We start from the raw sequence: 8,879 nt of genomic DNA, 5'->3' as shown, positions 1-8,879 counted from the left end.
GAGCCATCTGAAAATGTTGACGATGATTATCTCCAGGTGGTAAAATGAGGTTTTCTTTATACCTTTCCGTATATTCAGCTTCTCCACAGAGGGCATGATTGCTTTCAGAATCAGAAAATAAACTATATTGTCTATGCTGCTTTTTGTGAATGTGTGCAGCCTGGAAAAGTCGCACCTTAAAACTCTTCCCTTTTCAGGTGTACAACTCTGTATTACATCATCTATAAATCCCATTGTGTGTTCACCACCCAGAGTCAGTTCTCCTTCCATTACCACAATTGTCACCCCAATAAATTAAAAAAAACAACAACCTCTTCCCATCGAGAGCACCTTCATTATTAGTTCATACCTGCGTTATTTTTATTTTTTTTATTGGGGAATAATGGGGAACAGTGTGTTTCTCCAGGGCCCATCAGCTCCAAGTCGTTGTCCTTCAACCTAGTTGTGGAGGGCGCAGCTCAGCTCCAAGTCCAGTTGCTGTTTTCAATCTTTAGTTGCAGGGGGCACAGCCCACCATCCCAGGCAGGAATTGAACTGGCAACCTTGTTGTTTAGAGCTTGCGCTCTAACCAGCTGAGCCATCTGGCTGCCCCTCTAGCAACTCAGTGGCAGCTCATTGTCTTCAATCTAGTCATGGAGGGCGCAGCTCATTCTCCTATGTGGGAATCGAGCCGGCAACCCTGTTGTTCAGAGCTCACGCTCTAACCAACTGAGCCATCTGGCTGCCCTCATACCTGCGTTATTAGCTAACGTCTCAGGACACCTTAGTCTTCAACCAGGGGAGAGATGGGAAGGGAGCAGCACCAAAGTGCAAGGCAAAAGGAAGGGGGTGGGCACTGAGGCAAAGCAGAAGGGGGTGGGGTCAGTGAGCCTGGAGCCTGCGTGGTCAGTACCTAGGACCACTTCCAAACACCTGTGGGCTGGAGACCCAGGACCCACAGCATTGCATGGCTAGGCTGGAGAGATTGCTAGAACGGAGGGCTGCCCTTGCCTGGCCTGGGGTTGGAAGGGCAGGAGGTCCTGGGCTGGAAGTAGAATTCTGAAGCCTGGATCATGCATGCCACCTGATTCACACTGGACTCCATCACTTAGAGTAATGACCCCACCTCACAGGCTGAGTGTGGATTAAAGGAGGTGAGGCGGCACATATACAGAGCTCAGCACAGATTCTAGCACACACTAGACGCTCAATAAGTGCACTTACGATTATTAGTAATAAATGTATGCCCATCAGTACCGACTCTCCCGGGTGAGCCCAGCATCTCAATCATCCAGTGCTAGAAAAAGAATGAGCCATGCCCCACCCTCAGCTGGTGGTCCCATTTTATCCCTTGTTGGGTCCTGCTGTCTATGCAGCCAGACATTTTTTCTACCCCCAGAGCAGTTTCCAGATATGCAGCCTTGACCAAAGTAAGCTGCTAATTAACATGAGTGAGAAAGCCCAGATGATACCACCAAAGGTCATTAAGGTATCCTAGATCATTGGGGGTATTTGCTTTACTTCCTGTTAACTGCTTGGAGCAATCCCAGTACCCCCAGCCAGAGTGGGAGTTAAGTGGTGCAGGGAGTGTCTGGGAAAGGCAAACACAATTGGGAATGGTGACGTTCCCTCAGGCAGGGGAGTGGGGCTCAAGATGAGCTCCTCTATCCTCCTGCACTTTCAGGCTTGCAGTGCCCAGCTGCTCGCTTCCTGCTCTGACTTGCACACTTGCTCCCAGAAAGGAGCTTGAAGTAAGTCATTCACATTTTAGTATGAATTTCAGTATTCCCAGGGACCTCTGGTTTCATTGTGGAATAAAACACTTTATTCTCTCCCCTTGAAGTCCCATGGTGTGTGTGTGTGGTGGGGTGGGGGTGGGGGTCCTTGTGCTTAAATAAGAAAATGGGAAAGAGTTCTAATTTTGGCATTTTAGCCCCCCCCCAGCCCCCCACATCCCCAAGGTCAGGACCTCCTCTAATCTCTGAGTCCAGTAACATAGTATTCACCTTTATTTCTCATTAAGGAGACTTGAATAAAAGCATGAAAATCTTCTCTCTGTACCCTTAAAAGAGAAGGATTTAAAGAGTTAAAAAAAAACACGGGGCGGCCGGATGGCTCAGTTGGTTAGAGCATGAGCTCTTAACAACAGGGTTGCCCGTTCGATTCCCACGTGGGCCAGTGAGCTGCCCCCTCCACAACTAGATGGAAGACAACGAGCTGCCGCTGAGCTGCCAGAGGGATGACCGGATGTCTCAGTTGGTTAGAGCGGAGCTCTCAACAAGGTTGCCGGTTCAATTCCCACATGGGATGGTGGGCTTAGCCCCCTGCAACTAAAGATTGAAAACAGGGACTGGACTTGGAGCTGAGCTGCGCCCTCCACAACTAGATTGAAGGACAACGACTGATGGGCCCTGGAGAAACACACTGTTCCCCAATAAAAAATTTTAAAAAAAAGTTTAAAAATGTGTTAAACTGATTAAAAGAAAAAAATATGACACAGAAATCATAAAAGAAAAGATGGACAGATGGACAAACAAAACCTCCTTTGCAAAACCTCCTTTGCAGAGAAATACAGCATCAACCAGAGGTTGCAAACTAGTGTCCTACAGATCCCACCCAGCCCAAACATGTGTTGTCTCATAGCACTTAAAATTTTTTGAGCAAGTTGCTAGCATGTTAAAATTGGAAGTTTTCCCACAAAAATGCATATTTCCAGCATCTCCTGTAGAATCAGAAGATCTAGCACACTGGTTCCCACCTTCCCACCGGCAACGCATGGCCAGAGCCCAGCAGAGGGATGCATGCTCCAGGCCTGCCACAGCCCTCCCAGCCCCATGAGGTCCCTGAGATGTGCCATACACAAGTGAAAAGACAAAAGGTGCTCTAGGAGAACATGTTTGCAACACATCCAACAAAAAGTTAATGTCTGTTTTATATAAATAAGAACCAAAGAGTTCCATAGAAAAATGGGGAAAGCCTAACAGGTAATTCATAGAAAAAGACATTCAAAGGGCCAATAAGCATGAAAGATACTCAACTTACTGGTGATTAGGAACATGCAAATGCAAAGGTTTTTGGTTTTTTTTCAAAAGCCATCAAATTGGCAAAAAATCAAAAAGCCTTCTAGCATCACTGTTGGCAAGGATGTGGGGAAAGAAGAACTCATGTGTGTTATTGGTGAGTGTGCAAATTGGTGCAACCATTTGGGAGGGCAATTTGGCAGTTCCAGTCACTATTTTAAATACATGTACCTTTAAAGTAATGTAGGTAAATGTTTATTGAAGCAGAGCATGCCTATATAAAAGTACACAAATCGTGTGTGGCCCGGACACTGAATACACCTGTGTAACCATTGCATAGATCAAAGAAAGAGAAATTATCAGTACCCAGGAGTCCCCGTGTCCTCTCTCCATCAGTAAACCTCCCCAAAGGTAACCACTATCCTGACTTCTAACAAGATTTGCCTGTTTTTGAACATTCCATGAATGGAATTACTATATATAGTGTATATTCTTTTGTGTTTGGTGTCTTTCACCAAATATTTTTAGCCTTCATCTGTGCTGTTCTATGAAGCAAGCACACTCATTTTTGTTGCTGTATAGAGTTCCAGTGCATGACTAGACCAAACTTGATTATTCTGTTGTGTGATGAAGAACAATTAGGCTGTTTCCAGTTTGGGGCTATTGCAAATAGTGCAGTTATGAACATTCTTGTATGTGTTTCTGGTGCTCATAGAAACGCATACCTATTAGATTTATACCTCTTGACAACACTTTCACTCTAGGAATCAATCTTACAGAGACTCCGGAGAGAACAAGACTGCATGTTCAAGGATGTTTACTGTAACATTAAAAATTAGTGGTGTCAACCTCTGTGTTTACTAATGATGATATGGTTTAAAAAATAATATAATGTTTCATCCTGACTTGGAATAGAATGCAGCTGATAAAAAGAGAACGAGCTACATGTGTGTGTCCTGATATGTAGGCTGCCCACACGTCATCAAGTGAAAAGAAGCATCCTGCAAAAAAAATAAAATAAAATAAAATTGTGCAATATATGAAGCATATCCAGTGTGGGCTCCTGAGAGGCGGGTAAGAAGAGCGGAGGCTGTGTCCCACAGACTCTGGCATCATGAACATATGTGATCGGAAGACCAACTTTGATGCGCTCTTAAAATTTCCCCGTATAGCCCCCTTGACACAGCAACTGAAGGAGGTCTGTGCCAGTTTTGCCCTCTGTGTGTTTGCGGCGGCTGCAGGGGCCTGGGCTCCCTGGAGTTGATGTTTTGGCTGATGGCAACACCTCACAACCATGAAACTGAGCAAAAAAGACTGGGACTTCTTGCTGGATTTGCTTTCCTTACAGGAACTGGCTTGGACCCTGCTCTGGAGTTGTGCATTCTCATAAACCCCAGCATCCTTCTCACTGCCTTTATGGGCACACCTGCTTCACCCTGAGAGCATTCTATGCCAGGCACCATAGCTACCTTTCTCTGGGAGGCATCTTGATATCAGCCATGAGCTTGATGCTCTTGTATTCCCTGGGGAATCTTTTCTTTGAATCCATTTGGCTTTTCCCGGCAAACCTGTATGTGGGGCTGGTGCCCATGTGTGGCTTTGTCTTTTTTGATACTCAACTCATTATTGAAAAAGGCTGAAAATGGAGATAAGAATTATATCTGGCACTGCGTTCACCTCTTCTTAGATTTCATTACTCTCTTCTGGAAACTCATAAAGACCATGATTGTGAATGAGAAGGACGAGAAGAAAAAGAAGAAGTGAAATGACCATCCAGCCTTTCCCAATTGGGCTGTCTCTCCCTCCACCCCTCATTTCCTCTTTGCACACACATTATAGGTGGTGTGTTCTGTACTAATGAAAAGAATCAGAAAAAAAATAGTATGATATATTATTATCTGTATATGTATATATATACTATATATGCTAGTAGTACCTAACAGTATGACACGCTAATTGAAAATTGAATAGTATGATTTCACTTTCTTAACAAACAAAAGATAAAAGTTATCACCTTATATGTGATAAAACATGAGATTTGTGTGCATTAAATATCCGGAAGGATTTTTCATTTATGAACCAGGGAAGAAGAATGCAGTGGGAGAGGAAAAGGGTTGAGATTTTACGTACATTCTCTATATCTCCAATTCATCTACTTTTCTCCATCCTGATTGCCATCCTACCTAAGTCACCATGACCTCTGTTGTTGAAAACACAATGGTTTCCTTACTGGTCCACCTCTCAAGTCATCTCTGCCACCATCAGGAAGGTGGGTGCTCAGAAATGCTGGTCTCAAGAGTACATTATCGTAGTGGCAATCCAGGGGTCAGGCAGGCGGCCACTGTAAGACGGCCTGTGATACTGCCCGTCAAGTGAAAAAAAGTATCTTGCAAAAAAGTAGGCAGAGTATAATCCCATTTTTAAAATAAAAATCTTGATGTTAACACAGTACTTTACAAGTAAATATATATATATATATATATATATATATATATATATATATATATATATATATATATATATGCATTCAAGTATTTGGAAGTCACAGGTAACACAATATCTCATTATCCACAGAGCAGGTGTCCCCCTAGGAACAGCTCCACCAGGGTGCCCTGGTGACCTGACACATGTCCACCTGGGCCACAAAGACAAGGTTTGAACCACAGCTGAATCTGATTCCGGGCAGAGCATGAGACGATGGGGAGGCCTGTGAGGAATTGCTCTGAGTCCATCTTCCACTCTCCTCTTGTATTAGTCTGCTTGGGCTGCCATAACAAAGCATCACAGACTGAATGGCTTAAACAACAGAAATTTAATTTGTCACAGTTCTGAAGGCCGGAAGTCCAAGATCAAGGTGTCAGCAAGTTTGGTTCCTTCTGAAGATAGAGAGGGAAGGATCTGTTTCAGGCCTCTCTCTTTGGCTTGCAGATAGCCAGCTTTTCTGTCTTTATGTCATCTTTCCTCTGCATGTCTGCGTCCTAATCTCCTCTTCTCATAAAGACACCAGTCAGATTGGATTAGGGCCCACCCATGTGATCTTATTTTAATTTTATTACCTCTTTACAGGCCCTGTCTCCAAATGCAGATGCCCCTCAACTCACGATGAAATTATATCCCAATAAATCCATCATAAATTGAAAATATCGTAAGTCAAAAATGCATTTAATACACCTAAACTACTGAACATCATAGCTTAGCCTAGCCTACCTTAAACGTGCTCAGAACACCTTTAGCTGGGCAAAATCATCTCATTGCCACTGCCCAGCATCATGAGAGAATCATAGCACATATCACTAGCAGGGGAAAAAAATCAAGATTCAAAATTCAAAGTATGGTTTCTACTGAATGTGTATTGCTTTCACACTATCGTAAAGTTGAAATATTGTAAGTCGAATGATCATTAAGTCAGAGGCCATCTGTACAATCACATTCTGAGGTACTGGGGGTCAGGACCTCAACATTATGAATGTTGGGGGGGGTGACATAATTCAGCCCGTAACACCCCCCTATCTTCCTGGGAGGCTTTCAGGAGATCGGTTCTCATCACCTCCTGGGTTCTGATGAGGTATGAGACTTTCATACGCACCCCACTCAGGATAGAGCTGCAGACAGGAACTGCCTAGTTTTATACTGCCAGTAGAAAATTAGCTCATCCGGCCTCATTCGTTTCAGTGTCATCCGTCTTGGTGTGGAACAAGGACCCAGGGAGCTAGTACCTTTAGCTAATCTTCTTTTCACTGTTTATGTAAGCAATAAACTGTCCAAATCTAAAAGTGGCTCACTGCATCTTTACCAGCCAAACCAGCCGGGCCTTGGCCTTGGCTTTCCTGGAAAGTCTTGTGTGTGCTTAACAACAGACACTGGAATGTGTTGCAAAAACAAAACCAAAAATCTTGCTAACAGAGGTTCCAGGAGAAAGGGAAACATGACATATGGTCCTCAATTCTGCATTCCTTCCTCCCCCTCATCCAGCACCCAATGCTCTTATGCTGGGATTACCCAGGTTTCCTCACCCCAGCCCTTGGGTCCCCTGCATATGAACTTGCTTGCCATTTAAAAAATGAATTAACACTGGGGCGGCCGCGTGGCACAGTTGGTTAGAGCGTGAGCTCTGAACAACAGGGTTGCCAGTTCAATTCCCACATGGGATGGTGGGCTGTGCCCCCTGGAACTAAAGATTGAAAACGGCGACTGGACTTGGAGCTGAGCTGCACCCTCCACAACTAGACTGAAAGACAACGACCTGGACCTGATGGGCCCTGGAGAAACACTGTTCCCCAATATTCCCCAATAAAAATTTTAAAAAAACCAATCTAGTCAAAACAATGAATTAACAAAAGATTAAATACAACTAGACATGCACATCTGCGTGCATTTAAATATTTAGAAGAACTTTTTACATATGAACTGATAGCACTGATCCTCCTTAGGAAAGGAGGATGAGGTGTGGGTAAGTGATGTTAACATTTTGTACATATTTTATGCAACAGGCCCCAGAGGAAATGGGTAAGTTGCCAGAGGTGGGAAGGCTGGCCACTAACGGGCAAAGTTGAGTCCACTCACAGTTAATGTCCTGTACAGGAATCATTACTCTCAACTCCTTCCCCAACAAATAAAAGCGTAGCTAAAGAAATCAAAATGACAATTAGAGAATACCTCACACCCATTAGGATGGCTATTATTTAAAAAAAAAACAAACAGAAAATAACAAGTGTTGGTGATTACATGGAGAAATCTGAACCCTTGTGCACGGCTGGCGAAAATGTAAAATGGTGCAGCTGCTGTAGAAAACAGTAAGCCAGACACGAAAGGTCAAATGTTGTATAATTTTACTTATATGAGGTCCCTAGAGTAGTCGAATTCATAGAGACAGAAAGAATGGTGGCTGTCAAGGGCTGGGGGGAGGGGGACAGGAGAAGTTATTGTTTAAGGGGTACAGAGTTTCAGTTTGGGAAGATGAAAAAGTTCCAGAGATGGATGGTGGTGATGGTTGCATAACAACGTGCACACACTTAATGCCACTCAACTGCAGACTTAAAAATGGTTAAGATGGTGAATTTTATGTTATGTATATTCCACTACAATAAAAAAATAGTATAGTGCTTGCTTCAGCAGCACATATACTAAAATTGGAACAATACAGAGAAGATTAGCATGGCCCCTGAGCAAGAATGACTTCACAAATTCGTGAAGTATTCCATATTTCTTTTTTAATGCAGAAAAAAATATGAAGGCTAAAATAAAAATGTCCTAGTATCCTACCACCTATTTCACCACACCCACACAAAAATAGTATAAAAAATGATCTCTTCTAAAGTAAACTTTATATTCCACACACACTCAAAAAGTTTGGCTAAAGATTTGAGAGGTTTTGCTGCCTGGAGATGGAATTTAATAAAGACACCAGTTCCCTTGCTGCAGTTGTTCACCTGTTGAGAGCAGGATTGAGCTCACCCACCTATGAGCTCATGGCCAGAGGAACTCCCCATGTGGGGACAGTCTCAAGCCAGAGAAGAGGATATACTGTGAGCACATCATACACCTTTTCTCTCTTCTCTGTCTACAGCCTGGTGAGAGGACACAGGGTGAAAAGCTGAGACACGCAAACCCTTCCTCAAATCCCCTTTCTACCCTCTCTGTGTCACCTACCCCCATCCCATCACACTTTCTCTGTCAAACCCTCCACGAACTCGTCCTGTCTCATAACTATTGCAACAGTTATTCATTCCGTATGTGTCTTTCAGAGTGTTTCATAGTATTAGCTGACTTTGCATGGTGTGTGTCTTCCCTCCCCGTCTAGACTAGAAGTTTCTCGAAGGTAAAGACTCATTCTTCACTCCCTTTGGATCTCTTTAGCTCTCACATCATTGTCTAGTATAT

The 8,879-nt window shown here is 43.6% G+C and overlaps 1 non-coding gene and 1 pseudogene across 1 annotated transcript; both read left to right on the top strand.

The window, feature by feature from the left end:
* Positions 1-1,598: 1,598 nt before the first annotated feature.
* On the top strand, positions 1,599-4,763 carry LOC109455916 (bax inhibitor 1; annotated as a pseudogene).
* A 3,335-nt stretch (positions 4,764-8,098) lies between these two features.
* Positions 8,099-8,206, top strand: LOC141569832 (U6 spliceosomal RNA). Its single transcript, XR_012493611.1, has one exon. It is a non-coding gene; the product is annotated as a U6 spliceosomal RNA (small nuclear RNA).
* Positions 8,207-8,879: the final 673 nt, after the last annotated feature.

Source organism: Rhinolophus sinicus, chromosome X (assembly GCF_036562045.2).
Source record: "Rhinolophus sinicus isolate RSC01 chromosome X, ASM3656204v1, whole genome shotgun sequence".
NCBI lineage: Eukaryota > Metazoa > Chordata > Mammalia > Chiroptera > Rhinolophidae > Rhinolophus > Rhinolophus sinicus.
Note: the sequence above shows the minus strand (reverse complement) of the source record. Positions and strands in the feature narration are given on the sequence as shown.